The sequence below is a fragment of the Heterocephalus glaber genome, unplaced genomic scaffold, assembly GCF_053883595.1.
Source record: "Heterocephalus glaber isolate CG9 unplaced genomic scaffold, H.glaber_assembly_v1.0 deba00001593, whole genome shotgun sequence".
Taxonomy (NCBI): Eukaryota; Metazoa; Chordata; class Mammalia; order Rodentia; family Bathyergidae; genus Heterocephalus; species Heterocephalus glaber.
In genome coordinates this window covers 5,478,450-5,501,687 of record NW_028258368.1, presented here as the reverse complement: position 1 = coordinate 5,501,687, position 23,238 = coordinate 5,478,450, and the positions used below count along the sequence as shown (strand labels likewise).

At 40.6% G+C, this 23,238-nt stretch overlaps 1 protein-coding gene and 1 pseudogene across 7 annotated transcripts in view; both read left to right on the top strand.

The window, feature by feature from the left end:
• Positions 1–23,238, top strand: part of Plekhg1 (pleckstrin homology and RhoGEF domain containing G1) — a 256,733-nt gene that overhangs the window by 22,792 nt on the left and 210,703 nt on the right. The gene's annotated exons all lie outside the window — the stretch shown is intronic.
• LOC101717795 (ecotropic viral integration site 5 protein homolog) lies at positions 1,056–19,852 on the top strand (annotated as a pseudogene).

The following is a 23,238-nucleotide window of genomic DNA, read 5'->3' as shown; positions in this document are numbered from 1 at the left end:
GTGGTTTTGTTTATAGGGATGGCAGTGTTGGTTCAGCATTGGAAGATCCACCCCCAAAAGTCATCATTTTTAACAGAGGAAAGGAAAAAGCCGTATGATCCTGTCAGTAGTTGGAGAAAAAGTATTGGACTAAATTCTACAGCTGTTCATGGTAAAAGCTATCAGGAGCCTAGAAGTAGAACAGAAACTTCTCAGCAGATTAAAGACATGTACTCCATACTTTCAGCAAGAATGCCTTATATAAATGGAGAAGATACAATGCTTTCTCCTTAAGGTGGGGAACAAGGGCAGATATGGTTACTCTTTATCTGTCCATTAAACTTTGAAACCTAGTCCCCACCAAAATAGTCTGGCAATAAAATGACACAACTAGGATAGGATTGCCACAGCAGAAGCAAAATCTTTATATGTAGATGAAATGATCTTCTACAGAGAAAATACTAAGAAATCTCTAGGAGCCCCTAGAACTTGTACTTGAATTTAACAGGATTAGGAAACACAAGGTACATATAAAAATTCAGGTCTGTGTATACTTGCTATAAATGAAGAATTGGATATTGAAATTTAAAAGTTATGTAGGAGTACAAAGGACCTAGAAAAGTTAAAAACAAAAACATAATCAGTGCTGGAAGACGTTTAGCACCCAATTTTAAGACTTCTTCTAAAGCTACAATAATCAAGGCAGGGTTGGTGTAAGGAAAGACATACAGATCATTGGAATAAAACAGAATCTAGAAATAGAACCACATATATATGGTCCACTGAGTTTTGAAAGATTATTTAACATTAGCATTTTATAGAATATAAACTCGATTCAAGAGCCGAGGAAGAGATAGTGTCTTCAGCAAACGGCACTAGAACACCTGGTATCCGTATATAAAAAATTAACCTCGGCCCTGAGGCGCGGGTGAGGGTCGCGAGGCGGCCTTGAACTCCTGAGTGGTGCCCTGCGCCTAGGACGCGGAGAAGGCGATCCTCTGATCCGGGAGCTGGGCCAAGGCGCTGGGACGCGCGTCGTGGCCATCGGCTGGATGGGACGTTAATGTTTACGGCGGGGGAGTCCACCCACCGTTTCCAAGGTGGGGACAGACAAGGTTGCAGAGAAGCTGAGTTCTACTCTCTCATGGGTAAAGAACACAGTATCCCATACAGTCAGTCCGATGGCCAGTCAGGTGGCAAGTCCATCTGCTTCATTACACACTACATCCTCATCTACCACATTGGCAACACCAGCCCTTTCACCATCTTCTCCATCACAGTTAAGTCCTGACGATTTAGAACTCCTGGCTAAACTGGAGGAACAAAACAGATTGTTAGAGATATATAGTAAGTCTTTAAGATCTGTAAATGGGTCAAGAAGAAACAGTGGCTCCTCTCTTCTATCAAGGTCATCAGCTTCCAGCAATCTCAGCCATCTTGAAGAAGATTCGTGGATTCTTTGGGGAAGAATTGTTAATGAATGGGAAGATGTGTGTAAAAAGAAGGAAAAGTACGTTAAGGATCTTGTTTGTAAAGGGATACCCCACCACTTTAGACCAATAGTTTGGCAACTTTTATGCAGTGCACAACGTATGCCAATTAAGGATCAGTATTCAGAACTCCTGAAAATGACCTCATCTTGTGAAAAATTGATCAGAAGGGATATTGCTAGAACTTACCCTGAACATAACTTTTTAAAGAAAAAGATAGCCTTGGACAGGAGGTTTTATTTAATGTAATGAAGGCATATTCTTTAGTGGATCATGAGGTTGGTTACTGTCAAAGAAGTGCTTTTATAGTTGGCTGATTGCTTATGCAGATGCCAGAAGAAGAAGCTTTCTGTGTATTTGTTAAATTAATGCAAGATTATAGACTTCATGAACTTTTTAAACCAAGTATGGCAGAATTGGGCCTTTGTATGTACCAGTTTGAATGCATGATACAGGAAAATCTTCCTGAGCTCTTTGTACATTTTCAGTCTCAGAGTTTTCATACCTCAATGTATGCATCATCCTGGATTTTTTTTTTGTATTAATTCTTTTATTGGTACATTGTAGTTATACAACACAATTACATTTCTCATTGGGAATTGTACCTTTACATAATCCATCTTGGTTCTTATTTTTTCCCCATTCCTAGCCCTCCCATCACGCCCTCCACCCTTCCCTATTTACAAAGACTTTATTTCCATTTTTTCCATTTCTCATCATTTTTTCCTTTCCCTTCTTTCCTTTCCCCTGCCCCTCCCACTACCCCTACCCCTTTGGACCTTTTCTTCCAATTTTACATTATCGATTATTCATTCTAATCAATTGTACATTTTAGGTATACAATATAATGACATTCATCATTGGAAATTTGCACCTTTACATAGTCTCTCTTGGTTCTTATTTTTCACCCTTGCCCAGCCCTCCCTCCAACCCCTCCATTCCTCCCCACCTACAAAGATTTTGTTCCTATTTTTCCATTTTCTCATATTAATCCCATTCCCTTCTATCCTTTCCCCTAGCCCTCCCACTTCCTTCGCCTTTGCCCCTTTTTTTCCTATTTCACATTACCTATTATACATTTAGTCCTTATTTACACTTTCAGTTTCTCACACCAGAGAAACTATTTGGTATTTACACGTGTGTCCTATTTATTTCACGTAAGAGTATTGCCTCAAAGTACATCCACTTAGCTATAAATGTCTCTAATTTCTCATTTTTTATGGCTGAGTAGTACTATATTTTATTAAAAAAAACCACATTTTCTTTATCCATTCTCCAGTTGATGGGCATTTGGGCTGTTTCCAAGTTTTAGCTATTACAAACTGTGCTGCTATGAACATGGGTGCACATATATCACTGTGGTATGATTCTTTTAATTCTTTGGGGAAGATCCCCAGCAGTGGAATAGCGGGGTCAAATGGGACTTCCAGTCCTAGTTCTTTGAGGTATCTCCATACTGATTTCCACAGTGCTTGCACCAGTCTACACTCCCACCAGCAGTGGAGCAGGGTTCCTCTTTCCCCACAGCCCCACCAGCATTTGTTATTGGTTGATTTCATGATAGCAACCATTCTTTCTGAAGTGAAGTGGAATCTCAGCGTTGTTTTCATTTGCATCTCTCGAATGACCAGTGATGTTGAACATTTTTTCATGTATTTATTTGCTATTTCTACTTCTTTATCTGAGAAATGTCTGTTCATTTCAGATACCCATTTTTGAATTGGGTCTTTAAATGTGGGAGGTCTGATCTTTTTAAGTTCTTTATAGATTTGAGATAGTAGACCTTTGTCTGAGGAAGAGCAGGTGAAGATTTTTCCCCACATTGTGGGTTGTCTCTTCACACTGCTGGTGGTTTCTCTTGCTGTGCAGAAGCTTTTTAATAAGAAGAGATCCCATTTGTTGATTGTTTGTGCTAGTTCACGGGCAACTGAGGTTTTGTTCATAAAATCTTTTCCTACACCGATGTCTTCAAGGGTTCTACCTAACCTCTGTTCCAACTGGTTCAGAGTTTCTATTTGAATATTTAGATCTTTAATCCATTTTGATTTTAGTTGAGTGCATGGTGAGAGATATAGGTCTAGTTTTAATCTTTGGCAAGTTGAAGCCCAATTTTTCCAGCACCATTTATTAAAGAGGCTATCTTTCCTCCAGTGAGGGTATTTGGCTCCTTTGTCAAAGATGAGATGGCTGAGTGTGTCTGGCATTGTTTCTGCATCTTCTAATCTGTTCCACTGGTCCTCAGGTCTGTTTCTTTGCCAGTACCATGCTGTTTTTATCACAGTAGCTTTGTAGTAGAGTTGCAGGTTGGGGATTGTGATACCCCCTGCCACGTCTCTGTTACCTAGAATTGCTTTTGCTATTCTGGGTCTCTTCTTGCTCCAAATGAATTTTTGGATTGTTTTCTCGAGGTCTATGAAGTATGCTGCTGGGATGTCAATTGGAATTGCATTAAATCTATGCAGCAGTTTTGGAAGTATGGGCATTTTCACTATATTAATCCTTCCTCCCCAGGAGCAGGGGATGTCTGTCCATTTTCTGATATCATCTTCAATCTCTCTTTTCAGAGTGCCATAGTTTTCAGAGAAGAGGTCTTTGATTTCTTTCATTAGGATGATTCCTAGGTATTTCAGTTTTTTGGATGCTATTGTGAAAGGAATTATTTGCCCTATTTCTCTCTCAGTGAGTCTGTCATTGGTGTAGAGGAAAGCTATTGACTTTTGCGTGTTGACGTTGTAACCAGCTACTTGACTGAATTTAGTTATTAAGTGTAGAAGACTTTTGGTGGAGTTCTTGGGGTCTTCTATATAGAGTAGCATGTCATCTGCAAATAATGACAATTTGACTTCTTCATTACCTATCTTTATTCCTTTTATTTCTTACTCTTGTCTAATTGCCGTGGTTAATGTTTCCAGAACTATATTGAACAAGAGTGGTGATAGTCGACTTCCTTGTCTTGTTCCTGATTTTAGCGTGAAGGATTTCAGTTTTTGACCATTTAGTATGATATTGGCTGTTTTTCATACATGGCTTCTATCAGTTTGAGGTAGAGACCATCTATTCCAATATTTTGGAGGGTTTGTATCATAAATGCATGTTGGATTTTGTCAAATGCTTTTTCTGCATCTATGGAGATAATCATATGGTTTTTGTCCTTGGCTCTATTGATATAGTGTATTACATTGATTGATTTGCGTATATTGAACCATCCCTGCATCCCTGGGATGAATCCCACTTGATCAGGGTGTATGATCGTCTTGATGATCTTCTGCATTCTGTTTGCCAGTATCTTATTAAGGACTTTTGCATCTATGTTCATTAGTGAGATTGGCCTATAGTTCTCTTTTTCAGTTGGGTCTTTCTCTGCTTTGGGGATCAAGGTGATGCTTGCTTCCAGGAATGAATTTGGGAGTATTGCTTTCCTTTCAATTTCACTGAAGAGTTTAAACAGTAGTGGCAGCAGTTCCTCTCTAAATGTCTTGTAGAATTCAGCAGTGAAGCCATCAGGGCCTGGGCTTTTCTTAGTTGATAAGTTTTTAATTACATTTTCAATTTCATTCGTTGATATTGGGTTGTTCAGAATTTTTAGGTTTTCTTCGTTCGACTTTGGTAATTCATATGTATCTAGGAATCTGTCCATTTCTTCTGTTGTCCACCTTATTGGCGTATAGGTTCTGGAAGTAGGTATTGATGATCCTCTGGATTTCTGCTGGGTCTGTTGTAATTTTACCCTTTTCATTCCTAATTGCATGGATTTGGGCCTTTTCTTTCCTTTTTCTGACAAGGTTGGCTAAAGGTTTGTCAATTTTGTTGATTCTTTCCAAGAACCAACTCTTGGCTTCATTGATTTTTTGTATTGTTCTCTTAGTCTCCACTGCACTGATTTCTCCTCTGATCCTTATAATTTCCTCCCTTGTATGAGCTTTGGGGTTGTCCCGCTCTTCTTTTTCTAGAAGCTTGAGGTTCAGTATCAGGTTGTTTAATTGGGCTTGTTCTGTTTTCCTAATATGCGTATTCACCGCTATGACTTTCCCTCATAAGACTGCTTTCATTGTGTCCCACAGATTCCGATATGTTGTATTGTCATTGTCATTTAACTGAAGGAACTGTCTGATTTCTTCTTTAATTTCCTCTGTGACCCACTGGTTATTCAGAAGTGTGTTGTTCAATTTCCACGTGTTTATGAAATTTTTTGAGTTTCTTTTGCTATGGATCTCCAATTTCATTGCACTATGGTCTGATAATATACAGGGGATAACTTCAATTCCTTTGCACTTACTTAAACATGTTCTGTTTAACACATGTGAGTATGTGGTCTGTTTCGGAGAATGACCCATGTGCAGCTGAGAAGAATGTGTATTCTGATTTTGTGGGGTGGAAGACTCTGTAAACATCTGTTAAGTTCATTTGTTCAAGAGTTCGATTGAGTTCTAGTATTTCATTACTTATTTTTAGTCTAGTTGATGTATCTATTTGTGACAGTGGGGTGCTGCGGTCCCCCGCTACAATTGTATTAGTGCATATATGACTTTTCATGTCCATTAGTATTTGTTTTATATAGTTGGGTGCACTAGTGTTTGGTGCATAGATATTTATGATTGTCATCTCTTCCTCTTGGATTCTTCCCTTTATAAGGATGTAGTGTCCTTCTTTGTCTCTCTTAATCAGTGTTGGTTTGAAATCTACTTGATCTGCAAAGAGGATAGCTACTCCTGCTTTTTTTCGGGTTCCTGTCACATGGAGTATTGTTTTCCACCCTTTAACTTTCAGTGTATGAGTTTCCTTTTGAATGAAGTGTGTTTCTTGTATGCAGCATATTGTTGGATTTTGCTTCTTGACCCACTCTGCCAGTCTACTTCTTTTGATTGGTGAATTGAGACCATTAACATAGATGGTTATAACTGAAACATATTGACTTGTCATTGCCATGACTTTTTCTTTTTGTTGGATTCTCCCCCTTTCCATTTAATTTTTTGTCATGCCCGATGGGTTCATTCTGCTTTGCTTCCTGGGGTTGTGATCCTCAATATCTGTTCCTAGGATATTGTGTAAAATTCTTTGGAGTGCTGGTTTGGTATTCACGGAGTTCCTAAGGTGCTCTTTGTCATGAAAGTATCTTATTTCTCCATCCATTTTGAAAGATAGTTTTGCAGGGTACATCAATCTGGGTTGGAGGCTGTTTTCTTTTAGGGCTTGGAATATGTCCCTCCAAGCTCTTCTTGCCTTGATGGTTTGTGTTGAGAAGTCTGCTGTGATTCTGATGGGCTTTCCTTTGTATGTGATTTGTTTCTTTTCTCTGACTGCCTGGAGAACTTTGTTCTTCTGTTGTGTTTCTGGAATCTTAACAATTATATGCCTATGTGTAGATTTTTTTTGATCAAGGCTCTTTGGAGTCCTATATGCCTCACTTATCTGTATGTCAAGCTCTTTTCCCCTGCTTGGGAAGTTTTCTGCCATTATTTCTGTGAAGAGATTTTTTATGTCATCTCCACTCTCTCCTGTTTCTTCATTGAGCCCAGTCAGTCTTATGTTATTCCTTTTTGCATCATGTAGCAGCTGCTGGATTGATTTCTCATGTTCCTTTATAATTTTGAAGTAATTTTTCTTTTCCTGGTCACTAATTGCAATCTTATCTTCTCTATCTGAAATTCTGTCCTCACATTGGCTAATTCTGCTGTGTAGACTTTCAATGGAGTTTTTCATGTCCTGGAAATCTATTTGCATCTGTTTTATGGATTCCATTTGTTTCTTATGGTGGGATTCCATCATGTTCCTCAGCTCCTCTCTAGATTAATCATGTCTTGCACTAGGGGGACAATATCTCCTGTTATCTGAGAAATTATTTCTGATTTCATTTTTTCCAGATCCCCTTTTGTTGCCAGTTCAGTGGGTCCAGGTGGTTGAGTATCAGAGTATTCCATCTCATTTCCCTTTGGGGTTGCTGTAGGTGATCTGGAAGTCTGGTTTTGAGACTTATTTATGTGTTTTCTCATTTCGACTGGGGCGGGGGCCTGTTAGCACCTGCATGGATTACCTCCTCTCAGCTGGGTGAGGTGGGACAGGGGCCGGGAGCAGCAGTAGGGATGGTGACCCAAAAGCCCTTTCCTTTGGGCTGGGAGCAGCCGGAGGGATGGTGGCCAGGAAACCCCTTCCTCTGGACCAGGAGCAGTGGGATGGTGGCTCAGAAGCCCCTCCCTCTGGGCCAGGGGCTGTGGGAGGAATGGTGGCCTGGAAGCCCCTTCCTCTGGGCCAGGAGCAGCGGGACAGAAGGTGGCCCAAAAGCCCTTTCCTCTGGGCTGGGAGCAGCGGGAGGGATGGTGACCAGGAAGCCCCTTCCTCTGGACCAGGAGCAGTGGGACGACGGCTCAGAAGCCCCTACCTCTGGGCCAGGAACAGTGGGACTCAGTACCTTGGTCTGGTCATCCGGTGTCCTCTGCATCTTTGTAGTGTGGAATCAGGTGGCTGCCTGTCTGCAGCAGGGTGATTCGGCGTCTTCTGGGTGACTCCTCATCCTGGTTTTTGACTGTCTTTCTTACAACATTTCCACTACCAGTTGCAACAAGAATATTTGATATCTTCATGTCTAAGGGTTTAGAAGTAGTGTTTCGAGTAGGATTAGCACTTCTTCAAATGAATCAGGCAGAATTAATGCCACTTGACATGGAAGGGATGTTACAGCACTCAAAAGGTCATTTCTTATCAGTTTGACGGTGGTCCAGACAAATTAATTCTAGCAGCTCACCAAGTCAAATACAACTCAAAAAAAAATGAAAAAGCTTGAAAAGGAATACACTACAATAAAAACTAAAGAAATGGAAGAGCAAGTTGAAATTAAAAGGTTATGCATGGAAAATAGACTTTTAAAACAACACATTGAAACATTAGAAAAAGAAAGTGCTTCCTTGGTAGATAGACTGATACAGGGACAAGTGACAAGAGCCCAGGAGGCTCAGGAAAACTACCTCATAAAACGGGAGTTGGCCACCATCAAACAACAGAGTGATGAGGCCAGTGCTAAGCTGGAGCAAGCTGAAAATACCATCAGGAAGCTCCAGCACCAACAACAATGGCATAAATGCAGCTCCAACTACAATGAAGATTTTGTGCTACAGCTAGAGAAGGAATTGGTTCAAGCCCGACTGAGTGAAGCTGAGTCTCAGTGTGCACTAAAGGAGATGCAAGATAAAGTCCTGGATATTGAGAAGAAGAACAACTCTTTTCCTGATGAGAATAATGTTGCAAGACTTCAGGAGGAACTCATTGCTGTGAAACTAAGAGAATCAGAAGCCATTATGGGTTTGAAAGAACTTAGACAGCAAGTCAAGGATTTGGAAGAACATTGGCAGCGCCACTTATCTCTTACTACTGGGAGATGGAAAGACCCTCCTAAGAAAAATGCTGTGAATGAGTTACAAGATGAACTGATGACCATTCGACTTAGAGAAGCTGAAACACAGGCAGAAATTAGAGAAATAAAACAAAGGATGATGGAAATGGAAACACAGAACCAAATCAATAGTAATCATCTTCGAAGAGCAGGACAAGAGGTGACCAATCTACAGGAAAAAGTGCACTATCTTTCTGTCCAGAACAAAGGACTACTTACTCAATTAAGTGAAGCAAAGTGCAAACAAGCAGAGATTGAATGCAAGACCAAGGAAGAAGTAATGGCTGTGAGACTCCGAGAAGCAGATAGCATAGCTGCTGTGGCTGAACTACAGCAACACATTGCTGAGCTTGAAATCCAGAAAGAAGAAGGAAAGCTTCAAGGACAGCTTAGCACGTCTGATTCTAACCAGTACATTAGGGAACTGAAAGATCAGATAGCAGAGCTGAATCATGAGCTCAGGTGCCTAAAAGGCCAGAGGGATTTCTCAAGCCAACCTCCTTTTGGTGGAATCCACATTGTCAACTATTTAATAGGAGATGATGAATCATTCCATTCCTCTGATGAAGAGTTTATAGATAATTCCTTACAGGAAAATGGCATTGGTTTTCCTTTGCACAGAAGATCTGTCCCACTGTCTTTGGACCCCACTGTGGCAGATGGTAGTGAGAGTGAAACAGAAGACAGTGTGCTGCAGACCAGAGAGAGCGATCAAGTGGTTTCAAAGGAGCAGACCCCACAAGAGAGTCGTATTCAACCACTGTCTGACCATCACTGTGACCTAGACTGTGGATTTCTTTAAGGGATCATTTATCATATGATTAGGGATTTTTGGAACATACCTGGTTCATATGTACATATATTATGTTTTACAATCTTATCTGCCTTTTATCTTTGCCAAATCTTCACCACTGATTTTCTATTGCCAGAAAGTAGACTGTAATACAGTTAATGAGTAAAATAAGGTTCTAATAGTATTACTGAATATTGTTTCTTGTTTATAAAATGCAACTGTATCTAAACGTGGGAGCTGTTTTGAAGTTCAAAACTATGGAAAATATAATTTTCTCCAGACAAACTGCTCTTGTGCAATATTTTATGCTCTGTGAACAAATTGTATATTTATGTCTATTAATTTGTTTTCAAGGTTGTAGACTACAAACATTTGATCAAAATAGATACCTGATTTTCTTGCTTTTTTGTGTTTGGGGGATATTTTTTCACTAAAATTACTATTTTATTAGTGACTCACTCAAGGTTCTCAAACACAAAGCTTTTTTTCTGTATAATTTTATAAATACAACTTAAGTTAAAAAAAAATTAACCTCAACCCTTTTTTTCCATACATGAAAATAACTTGAAGGGATCTATGAACCTAAATAAGAAAGCCTAAAAGTATAAAACTTTAAGAAGAGATTATAAGGGAAAATATTTATGAATTCAGGGTAGGCAAAAACTACCTAGGATACAAAAAACATGATGTATAAAGGAAAAGAATTGATAAATGAGATTCCATCCAAATTTAGACCTTTAAATGACATCATTGAAATGAACAGTAGTCCTTAAACAGACCGTATTTACAATGCATATAACCTATGACCAGAATATATAAAGAATTCTTAGAGCTCATTAATAGACAACGCAATTAAAATATCGATGTAAGAAGATGATAAATAGCCAGTATAGCACAAGGAATGGTGTGCAAGTCTAGAATCAGAAAAATACTGATCAGTACAATAATAAGATTGAATTATGCACTCATTAGGGAGATGAAATTAAAAGTTTTAAAAGCCTTGTCATGACTTTTTCTTTTTGTTGGATTCTCCCCCTTTGCATTTAATTTGTCACACCCAATAGATTCATTCTGCTGGGTTTCCTGGGGTTGTGATCCTCATTGTCTTTTCCTAGGGTATTGTCTAAAATTTTTTGGAGTGCCAGTTTGATATTCATGAAGTTCCTGAGGTGCTCTTTGTCATGAAAGTATCTTATTTCTCCATCAATTTTGAAAGATAGTTTTGCAGGGTACATCAATCTGGGTTGGAGGCTGTTTTCCTTGAGGGCTTGAAATACATCACTCCAAGCTTTTCTTGCCTTGAGGGTTTGCATTGAGAAGTCTGGTGTGATTCTGATGGGCTTTCCTTTGTATGTGATTTGTTTCTTTTTTCTCACTGCTTGTAGAATTTTGTTCTTCTGATGGATTTCTGGAATCCTAAATATTATATGCCTATGTGTAGTTTTTTTTATTAAGGCTAGCTGGAGTCCTATATGCCTCACTTATCTGTATGTCAAGTTCTTTTCCCCTCCTTCGGAAGTTTTCTGCCATCACTTCAGTGAACAGTTTTTTTAATGTCATCTGCACTCTCTCTTGTTTCTTCATTGACTCCAATCAGTCTTATGTTATTCTTCTTTGCATCGTCTAGCAGCTGCTGGATTGATTTCTCGTGTTCCCTTACAATTTTAAAGCAATTTTTCTTTTCCTGGTCACTAATTGCAAATAACTCACTTATCTTCTATATGTGAAATTGTATCCTCACATTGGTTCATTCTGCTGTGCAGACTTTCGATGGAGTTTTTAATCTCTAGGACATCTGTTTATATCTGTTTTATGGATTCCATTTGTTTCCTATGTTGGGATTCCATCATGTTCCTCAGATCCTTTTTTTATCTGTGTCCTCTCTAAATTTATTTATCATGTCTTGCACATGAGCAAAATCTTTACTGTTATCTGAGTAATTATTTCTGATTTCAATTTTCCCAGATCCTCTTTTGTTGCTAGTTCAGAGAGTCCAGGTGGTTGAGTATCAGAGTGTTCCATCTCGTTTCCCTTTGGGGTTGCTGTAGGTGATCCAGAAGTCTGTTTTTGAGACTTGTTTATGTGTCTTCTCATTTCCATGGGAGGGAGTGCTTCTGGCACCCACACAGCTCACCTTCTGTGCCCTAGGAGCTTGGGATGGCAGTAGGGGAGCTTCCTTCTGGGTTCTGGGACCGGCTCAACTTCTCTGCCCTAGGAGCTTGGGATGGTGGTGGGGGAGCTTCCTTCTGGGTGCTGGGACCAGCTGAGTTTCTCTGCCCTAGGAGCCTGGGATGAAGGCAGGGAGCTTCCTTCCAGGTGCTGGGACTGGCTGAGCTTCTCTGCCCTAGGAGCCTGGGATGGAGGTGGGGAGCTTCCTTCCAGGTGCTGGAACCAGCTGAGCTTGTCTGTCCTAGGAGCCTGGGATGGAGGTGAGGAGCTTCCTTCCAGGTGCTGGGACCAGCTGAGCTTCTCTGCCCTAGGAGCCTGGGATGGAGGCAGGGAGCTTCTGGGTGCTGGGTCCAGCTGAGCTTCTCTGCCCTAGGAGCCTGGGATGGAGGTGGGGAGCTTCTTTCCGGGTGCTGGCACTGGCTGAGCTTCTCTGCCCTAGGAGCCTGGGATAGGCTTTTTTTATATATATAACATGGCTCTTTCTATTATTTGTTTATTTATTTTTTGGTACTGGAGATCGAACTCAGGACCTTGCACTTTTGAGGCAGGCAACAGAACCACTGAGCTAAATCCCCGGCCCTTGAAACGTATCTTGAAAAGCAGTGGTGATTTCCCTTAACTATGGGACAAGTACCTTTACAGAATAGAACAGAACAAAGGTGGTCTTCTAGTTACTAAGCAGGGCAGTGAAAGTCCAAAGGGTGGGTGGAGCTCCTAGGCAGCCATTGCTGAAGAACTGTGGGCTGCTTTCTACTATTGGAGGATGAGGGGAGTCATGGTAGAGGAAGTAGACAGTGTTCAACTGGCTAAAAATTTGAGAGGGAAAAAAACTATGAAAGGTGAAAAAAAAGAGTTTAGACTTGCTTTGAGGGCAGATTCTTCACTCAAGTGGTACCCTGTCTCACAAAGCAAGCAATTATGATATCCCCTGGGTTAAGATCATTGGGAGGGAGTTCAGAAGTCACCTATGTTCCTGCTCAGAGTCACTCATTCTAGCCATCTCCTCTGTGTGTCCTGCAGCTTCAGCTCTTGCCTGTTGTGGCCTTTGGCTCCTCCACACCTCCCTGCCCTTGACCCCAAACATAGATTCACCTGTTTCTTTTAGTTTCTCCTTCTTACATCTCGCTCAGACCAACACCCAGCTCAGGAAACAGACAGCACTCAGAATTCATGTGCCTTTTTAGAAAGCAATAGAAGATTGTAAAGGGAGACATAGGGGAGCATATTTTTCAGACACAGTTTCCTGTGAATTAGTGGGTGTTAAGGGCCACATTCCTGATAGCTGTTGAGCTCCTCACACTGGGGTAGCTGATGAGGAGGAGGAGGGAGGTGGTTTGAGGCAGGGAGCTTGGCAGCTTCAATGGAGCAGGAGCAAGAGGGCACTGAGGACCAAGGGAAGGGATTCAGTGACCTGGCCTGTCCTTTGTTCCCCCAAATCCCAAATAATCGCCCCCCCCCCCGCTATTTGTTCAAGAGGGGAAGGGCTCAGTGTCAACACTGTCACTCCCTCGGTGACCGTCAGGCATTCCACACCCACTGAATCCAAGGGGGGCGAATAGGGCAAATTGTATGTCCTGTTTTGCTTTTGTAAGGTGCTAGATCTTTCTTGACTGAATTTACCTATTTTTTAAAATTGCCTAGCCTGCTGCTGTAATGAGGATTATACATGTGTGTGTGCGTGTGTGTTTATTCAGTGTCAGTGCACCTGTCTTGTACCAGGCAACATTCAGTCATTGTGCCAGGCAAGTGGGCTATAGGGCTGACCCCACCGAGGCATTATCTGCACGAGATAGGTGTAGACCAGGAGACATGGGGGTATTGGGAATGACGAGTGCAGGGAAAAACTGGAAACAGAATGAATTGAGAGTGAGGAGGGTCTCTTTTCTTACTAATATCTGAATAAAACTCATTTGTTAATATTACAAGTAAACAGAAGAAGTAAAACTATGCAGACTCTCCTGCTTCTACAAAGAAGGGAAAACCTTTGGTCTCATGAGTTTGATCTCCAAGGTTCCTGAATTTAGTCTCTGTGCCTTAGGTTTTTAAAATTTAAAATTAATTTAGTTACTCCAAATTAAAAATTATAGAAAACCTCATTACTTGTTGGCTTAAGAACGCATCAAACCTGGCGCCCATTGCAGTTTTGTTGAGGAAAACAATGTTTCCATCCTCAGTGCTGGTAGCCATCCGTTGGTAGCTTGGGAACAATGCAGAACCCCACATATTCAATGCTCCTGTCTTATACTTTTGTGCATTTTAAGTGCTAATCATGGGTCTCAAAAAGATTACAAGCAGTACTACTAAACCTAAAAGGCTCATGTTAGCCCAATAAAATGTAAAAGTTGTAATAATCTAATTACATTATTTTTTAAGGGAAAAATTTGTTTAGTACTGGTTGGTTTCAGCACACATCACAATGAATTAATGATGAGTAGTGGGAATGGATGTATTTTGGAGTATGTCAGATTTCACTTTTCAGAATTTCAGATTAAGGATGTTCACCTGGTAAGGTCTATACAACCATTCCCGAACCCAAAAAACTTCAGAATCTGAAACACTTCTGGTCACAGCAGTTTGGATTAGGGATATTAAGCCTTTGTGACAAACTCCTGGAGTTGCTGCAAAGAGTAATTGAATTAATATTCACAATGTGTGTGAACCAGGACCTGACAGTAGTAATTCCCCAAACGTTCGCTCTAGTTGAGCCTAACAGTGGCAGTTGGTGAGAGGCCAGTGCTAGTGCATAGAGACCCCTTTCCAGAGTGTCAGACACTGGTGTATTGCTGTGCTCAGAGATAGGAAGAGTCACAGCCTTTCTGAACTGCAGCATCCCTCTTTGAAACACAAGATCGTGTTGATCCACGTTGTCTCAGAAAGAGTTTTTTTGTACAAATCAATTTAAACAATGTGAGCATACAATTTGAAAACTGGGAAGTACTATATGAATGCACATGGTGATATTCAGCAATAATAGGGACCAAAGACAAGCAATTTAAGGAGTATAATTAAAAATGCTGTCAAATAGCCATCTGACACTAAACATCTTGTCCTCTTTCCTGGGATGCTTGTGTCTCTCCAGGTGCTACCACATGAACACTGTAGGACTCATTGCTTCGTCCTTTTGTCTTGTTTGCAGTACTGTTGCATTAGTATGGTTCCCCTTGCACTAGAGGAAAGAGGCACATCTGAATCCAACTCACATTTGAGTCTTTGCTTCCCCTGCTGGCACTCACACAACCCCCTTCTCTGAGAGTTCTGTCCGTGCCTTGGGTTAGTTTGATCATGCCAGCCAATGCTCCATGTAAGTCCAGGTAGAATGAACTAGAGCCAACTGAGAATAGCATCGTGGCAGAATTGGACTTTTGTCAAATGAATGGATCTTGATAAAAGCAGAAATATTAAGTCATCAATTATATACAAAGCACTGTTCTAGATGCTAGGGTGAATGGTCACTTTGGCCCAAAGTTTAAAAATCATCAGCTGGTATGTTATACTATGTACCATAACCAGGAGGAAACATTCCTGGTGACCGACCCTCCCTTTTTTTCAATTTGCAAAAATCACAATGACTAGAGACAACAGGTTGTGTTCTGGTATGTGGGCAGCTGAATGGGTCCCCCATCCTGAGCCCCAACCCCACCTCCTGTGGGACAGTCTTTGGCAGCAAAGCTTTTCTGGCAGAATGGAGCTGCCTCAAGAATTCTCCCCACTGTCCCAATATTCTGAGACTGGGAACTGGCCGGACCTAGGAACTACCCTACAATGGGATGTTGGTCCCCTCCACCAGCATGGAGTGAGCAGGAAGCTCTTTGATACATCCCCTGCTCCCCGCCACCTGAGCTCATTAGAGGAGGTTTTGTACCTGGCGCAGGTGCTATTGGAGCATCCTCTGCCTCAGGTCCATTGTCATTATGGGGGTGATGCTTTACCCCTGCCAGAAATTGGATACTTCTCCTTCAAATTGAAATAAAAAATCATCAAATGTTTCTTTCAGAACCCTCCTTTAGTGCCTAACGCTGAATTGGGGCCTGATAGGGCATAGAAAAAATGGAGAATTTTATAGAAGCATGCTGATCCCTTTTTAAGGCACTGTAAGCCAGCCTATCTGAGAGATGATGTGTTTTGTTCTGCCCAAGAGACAATGATTCTTAATTAGCATCTTTATTTTCGCAGGAAATGAGTGAATGTGCTTGCTGGGGCCACTTCTGCTGTTTGTGTGAGGTGTCCTGTAAGACAACAACACATTCTTACAGTTTCTCTTCTCCATACCCCTGCCTCACTTTAGCATAATTCATCAAATGACACTGCAATCATGCTTGATGTTATTATTGGGCCTTAAACCACACTGGTGCAGCCAGAAAGCAGAAAACAGATGGGGAGAGTTGAGGGAGTTTTTGTTTTGTTTTGTTTTTTCATTTTGCAAGTTGAAAACACTCGGTATGGTTTTGTGAGCACTTTTGCTGCTGGGCCCTGTGACAGTGCTGTTCTTTAGTGGGATTTACAAAGATGGGAAGCTGAGGCCTTCCATCTGTATCTCCTTTAATGACAGAAGCAAGTGCACTGTACACTTCACAAATACTACACACTTAGGAGCTATCAGCACATCTGTCTCATACACCTATAATGATCCTGTAGGTTGAGGAAGGAGATGAATTGGCATTCTTTCTGGTTTTCCAGTGGGATACTCACTGTCTCAAAGTCAAGTATACACAGTAAGGAGTGGGAGGACTGGAAACTATCTAGCTTCACCTCTGACCTGGAGTTCACCTTGGCCTAGGTTGTGAATGGACAGTCCTGCAGGACAGGGTGGGCCCAGGCCTTCCCTATGTCCTGAGCCCTGTTCCCTTCCCAGTCAGTGAGTGTGTTCTCTGTTGCCATGGTCCTGCCACTGCCTCTCTCCCACCCAGCCAGCCCTGCACATTTGTCACCTACCTCTCTATATATCCGAGGCTACAGCAAGCTGCTTTTCACAGAGCTCCTGCAATATGAGGTTTTTAGTAGTAACTGTCTGTGTATGATGGCATTTATATCAAAAACACCTACTCCTGAGAAAAACTAAATCTGCAACTTGTATCTTAAATTTCCAATTAAGCTGAACATAATCATTGCAGACTGTCACAGCATTAAGCTGGGTGGAATCAAAGATTCCTTATGTGTTGTGACTGTAGGCTTTTTAAACTTCTGGAACCATGGATATGTGTCTTTGATGAGGGTCATATATGGCAGGCACAGTCATCATGTAATATCTTGCAGTGATCATCTAGTGCTTATAGAATTTCGTGTAAATTTCTCACTCAGAACCTTAACTTTGTGATAAGACACAGCCTTCCTTCCTGTCCTGTTCACAGCCCCATCTGTGCTCCAGGCCATCTGGAGGTGCCTAGGCCTTGTCCAGCCTGGTACCTTCACTCTGATGCCCTCTAACTCCACCCATCTCTGTTCCTTGTTCTTAAGATCCAGTACCAACCCTACTTCCCACCTGAGGGACTCTCACTCCAGGAGAACCTGCCCTGCACCACACCTTCAACACCTGGCCCTCAGTTTTCCTTTTTTGCTATGTTCTTACAGTGTTGTTCTGACATGAGTTATTTCCAAAGTGCACAGGACCTACCTAACACAGAAATATTGGCATCCATTATGAATAAAAAGAATTTAATCTTGAATGTATCACCCTGATTCAGACTCTAATTCCTCACAAGTGAAGGAAGTCCTAGGAAACATAATACTTACCAGTATCTTTAAAGAAATCACTAGGACAATTTTACTATGTTTAAAAAAAAAAAAGTAGGGAGACCATTGTTATCATCATGATGCCCCTAAAGGCATAGCAGTCAGTTCTTCATCCTTACTTCAAACAAATTTTTGGATTTCTATTTGGATTAAGGAATGAAAGGGACAGTTACTGAAAACTTGCTATGCACTAACACTTTGGTATAATTGGGTATTGTTGTTTTGACTCAAAATGTCACTACCATCAACAGTGGCAGGCAGTATCAGCTTCGGTCTCCAGTGAGGACATGGAAGCCCAGAAATATGGAACTCACTTCAAAGCCACTTGAGCCCAGGGAGAACTCCATATTTGATATTGTTAAACTGAAACTCTTGTAGTTAAGGGATCTCTGAAATAGAAGGGCTTGTTGCACCATTATAGATCCTAGGTCCGTGGGACACTTCTCTGTAACTTCCAGCAGCAAGGCTAGATAACAGTTGGGAAAAGGTCCTCTAGACCTAGAGCCGAGAATTATTTTTACGATGAAAATTGAGGGAAGGAAAGCATAAGGCATTTATACCAAACCTGTATTAGCTCTAAGTACAAGAAGCAGGAAGACATGAAGCAGGGGAAGCTTTGGAACCGAAAAAGAGTCCATAAGGAGAAATAGTTTTAGCGTCTGGATCAGCTAGGGTTAACAGTCCAGAAAGTTTACAGGTGGGTGGCCCTGGTGGTTGGCCATGATGGAAGTTAAATCTAGATGTCAACATACACTGGAGAATGTGAAACAGTCTTTGGTTGGTTTCCCCATAGCATTTACCTCATTAACTTTCCTTATGTCTTACCCCCTCCCTACCCTGGCTCATATAATTTAATTTAGAACAGCTCAGAATTTATATTTTATCAAAGTCCAGTTTTCCCGAAATAAAATCTTGTGATTTTTCCACAACAACTAAATGTAGTAGATGAGCTTTGAATCAGAGATTTAACTTTATATATATTATATATAAATAATATTGGAACAGTGTAGTAGTTTGTTAGAGCTGCCCTGACAAAGGAATATACAGCAGGGCGCTTAAACAACCAAGCTTGTTTCTCATAGTTCTGAAGGCTGGAAGTGCAAGATCAAGGTGTCAGCAGAGTCGGTTTCTACATAGGCTTCTCTCGTTAGTTTGGCACTTGTCGTTTCCTCCCTGTCTTCAGATGGCCTTTTATTTGTGTGTGTTTATGGCCTTCATATAAAGACACCAGTCATAATGGATTAGGGTCCATACTAACGACCTCATTTTAATTTAATCACTTCTTTAAAGACAGCCACATTCTGAGATTCTGAGAGTTAGGACCTCAACATACAAATTGTGGGGAGACACAATTCAGCCCATGACAAACAGAAAATTTAAAAACTTTGAAGATGAACTAGAGATTAGATGATGTTATGGAACTCTTGTGAATTTTCCTAGGTGTAATAACAGATTGTGGTTCTGTAGGAAAATATCATTTTGGGAATGCATGATGAAATATGTTGGGGTCTTACTTACTGCATCTTACTTACAAAGGTTCCCTCATAGCAGAAATGTCTGTGGGAACAAGTTAAAAACACCAAAGCCACCACAATGAGGAGGAAGAGAATGCAGCAGAGGCAGTGGACAGGGATTTGCTATCTAAAAGTATAAGCACTCTGCAGACCATTAAGAAAGACAAAAAGATGGGGGAGAGGAGCTCATATTTTTTTCCTGTAAGGACGGGTATAGAGAGCTACCTGTATGTTTGCCCACAGAAAGGATGTCCTCTTCACACCCCCAGGCAGAGGGTCAGAAGTCTTTGGCCTGGCTGGATTTCAGGGGTGAGCTTTGAAAGCTCCAGGAATGTCTGGTGATCAGGAAGGTCAATGTGTGTCTGTGTGTCTATCTGTGAAGGGAGGAGTGGGGACTCTGTGACCCGAGCTGCCTGGGCTCCCGAAGGAAGGGCACAGTGCCCAGACCTGCAGCCGCATGTTGGAAAATTCGTTTCTGATCTTGTGGGACTGCAGATATGCCTTGTTGGCCAGTATTTTCTGTTTTTAAGATTCAGCTGTGATACCAGAGAAGTAGTGTCACAAGGCCCAAGGGTCCAGAAAGAATTCAGGCTCTTTGTTTAGGATCTTTGAAAGACAGTATCCTACCAAGTATTAGCAGTAATTTTCTTTGCATCCTAAAAATAAGTGTGTGTGTGTGTGTGTGTGTGTGTGTGTGTGTGTGTGATATTTCTACTTGGATGCAGGTCAAGGCTATATAAAACTATCTGAAGTTAAATATCTTCATGTTCAACCATCAGTAAATGAAGGAAAGCTTACAAAAGAAAACTAGCAAATAAGCATTCTTCCTAATGATTAGAACACTTTGAGAAGAAAGGAAGATGTAAAAGCCACTGTCTAGACTCTGTGGTGCGGTGAGACCTTTTGTAATAGATCCAGGGAAGCCTTTGCATGCAGCCCCTGCTTCTGGAACTGTGATGTAACAAGTTAAGTCAGCAAGTCCTTGACAGACACACTTGTTTATACCATGTCAAATTCTGGACAAAATATTTATTTCAAGGCTGAAAAATATTTAGGACTTGAAAGACATTTAGTAGCAGAGATGGAAAGTTTTTAATTTTTCTTTCTTAACTGTATAAGCTACAAAAGTCTGCTTTTAAATAACTTGTATTTATGACAGACTCAAAAGTATCACTTATCTCTACTTTTGTATTTCACTAATGTTGCAACAATCACTGTTCTGATTGAAAACTTTTCATTGTTCAAAAATAAGGTTATCAGGGTTTCTTCCATGAAGAAGAGAGAACATTTATTTCCACAGACTGCTGCGGTGCAAATCTCAAGGCTGAAGAGAAATGAGACTTGAACTTAAAAATAACAGTGTTTTTTATCAACAACATCATTTTTGAGAAGAAAACTTAAATATTTGGTTTCCTTCTGGGAAACTGTACTTTTTTAAAAACCTTAATCATAATTTTTTTAAAAAGTCTTAAGTAGTCTACAAGTAGGATATTAAAAGAATAAATATCTGAAAAATCTAATGATATGTAGATTCGTTCATTAGAATTATTATTTATATATATATATATATATATATATATATATATATCTCCAGCCTGGCACAATTGTTTATAGCTGTCTGTGTCAACGTATGCTTGTCACACTTAGAAAGTTTCCATCTCCCTGTGCCTTGAGCACTTATTGGAGTTTAGTGCCATCTGCAATCACTAGAAACTTAAATCCCAGATTACACAGATAATAATGTACAAGTGCCACTGAGTTGCCTTCCAAACATGTTACTGTGTAACATATAGAGACTCTTATGGAATGCGGGCTTTGTTCTGTTATGTGAACTGATAGAGGCCTTTAGAAATTTATTTTTAATGATATTCTTATAACCACATAATAATGGGATTTTAAAAATAGAACCTGTTCCCGTATGGAATAAACATTGCAAATTTAACTATTCCTGTTTCTGACATGTGGATAGCAGATTGAACGCAAAGTAAATGTCTTAAAAGTTTCGTAATATTGCAGTGGCTGTCAGAGAGAATGCTGTTTCTGTAGTAAAACTGAGCAGTGAAGCAATGACTTAGGCATTTGAATTGCCACTTTGAGAGGTTTGAAATGTAATATGGTTCTGGTTGTGTTCCTCTCTCTTGAGTGGGGTTTTCTGTTTTACTGTAAATTACCACTGTTGTTTAATATGAGTATATTTTTCTTGGTATAAATTTCAAAAGGGACATTGACCCAGTAGAAAACCCTTTGACTGTAAGAAGAGCATAAAATAGCAGCTTTTTGCATGTAAGACTTTAATCTTGATTTCTCCTCAGATTCCTTTGAGATCAGTTTTCAAAGAGCCCCAGCAAATGGACATTTGTTTTGGGATAGTATGGAGATAGGGAAACATGCGTGCACACACACACACACACACACAAACACGCCCTTGCCCTGCTATGTTATACCCTCTAAATCTGGATTATATATTAACGTGACTCAACTGGACAGACTCAGGGTTGAATTTATTTAGTTCAATAGAGTTGGTTCATATTCTGCCCCTACTCTTAATGTCATTATAATTTGTCAGGGAGGATAAAACAGTTGTACAGTTCATTGTATTAAATAAGGATCTGCATTATAAATAAGTTAAATAAGGATCTGCATCATGACAACAAACCCTGGTGATTCACAAGCACACTGCACACTGATGTAGAGAAGCTGGGTTCCAGTTGTTGATTGAGAAGGTAGCATCCTCATCTCCCTTCAAAGATGATGAGACCTTAAGGGCTGGAATTTGATGGAAATGAAGAAGGTAATCTGAGAGGGAGAGAATATGCATGACGGGGGAAGAGGGACCTACTGAGAGACTGATAGAGAGGAAGGTACCATGGAGCCCGAGCTGTCAGTGGCCACACTGGAATAACCAGGTGTGGAGCTGGTAGGATCCACACCACCAATTCATGGTACACCCACATGACGTGTATTCTGTCCAGTCTGAAGTAAAAACTGGGCACAGGAACACATTGCTGCTTGAATTGTGTGCTTCTGAAAGTCATTGGACAATCTGTGCTTGTACCCTTTGACTCAGTAACTGTTTTAGGGCTTTACCCTAAACAGCTAAACCTTTTTGTATACCCAATTCTACCCGTAGTTTTACATTATTGCAACTTTAAAACAACCTAAAATTTCAACACTGGGGGATGGAATAAGTCACGGTGTACTCATACAAGAGATTACTAATGCAATTAAAATTTCCCAACAAATACTAATGATAAAAGCAGAACCATTAAGGTATTGTTGATAAAGGAAAAGATGAAATCAAGAGAGAATAATCCATTTGTTGAAAAAAAATCAATATTGCATAGAAAAGAATGGCAGGAAATTAGACCAAAATGGTAATGATAATAATGGTTACCTTTGAGGTTTGGCAATTTGATTTTTATTCATGCTTTTCTATATTTTTTGGATTTTCTTCTTTTAAAGATCACTACAATTAGGAAAAATATTTTATTTGAGTACAAGTTAAAGATACTGTCTGGGCAGGCTTTTCCTAGCAAGAGTGGTTGAGGCCATGACCATTGTGTGTATGTGGGGAAGGGGTCATTGTCATTGGTGATGCCATTCTTTATATTTGAGCAGTACCATCCAGTGTGCTTTCTTCTTTCTTTCTTTTTTCTTTCTCTCTTTTTGGTACCCGGATTTGAACTGTGCTTTTTTCAAAGCAGTTTCTGCCTTAGTCAGCAGGGAGACCAATGGAAGAGTAGTACCTGGAGAATAGGTCCTGGTTTGCTATGGATGTAACAGGAAGGCCCTGAGGGAGTCTGAACTGAGGAGCTCCATGACCTTGCATTTGAATGGAACTGCATTGGCTTCTGCATAGAGAAGCCACTCTGGAAAGGCACAGGTATCTGCAGGGAGCTCAGTGAGTGGGAGGCGACTGTAGCAGTCCAAATGAGAGAAGATGGGGACTTGAATGAGGGTGTGAGCTGTAGAAGCAGTGAACCACAATTTAGTATCTGCAGAGAGTGTTTCCAACAAAAATTTTGAATAGCTCAATTGTGGAACATTGGAAAGAAAAGAGGATGAAGCCAAAGAGATTAGCTTGAAGATCTGAGTGCCGCTGACAGTTTGCTGTGGTTGGGGATATATGGGAAAAGTGTGACTTTGGTCAAGCTGGCTCTCAAACAGCCATCTAAGCTG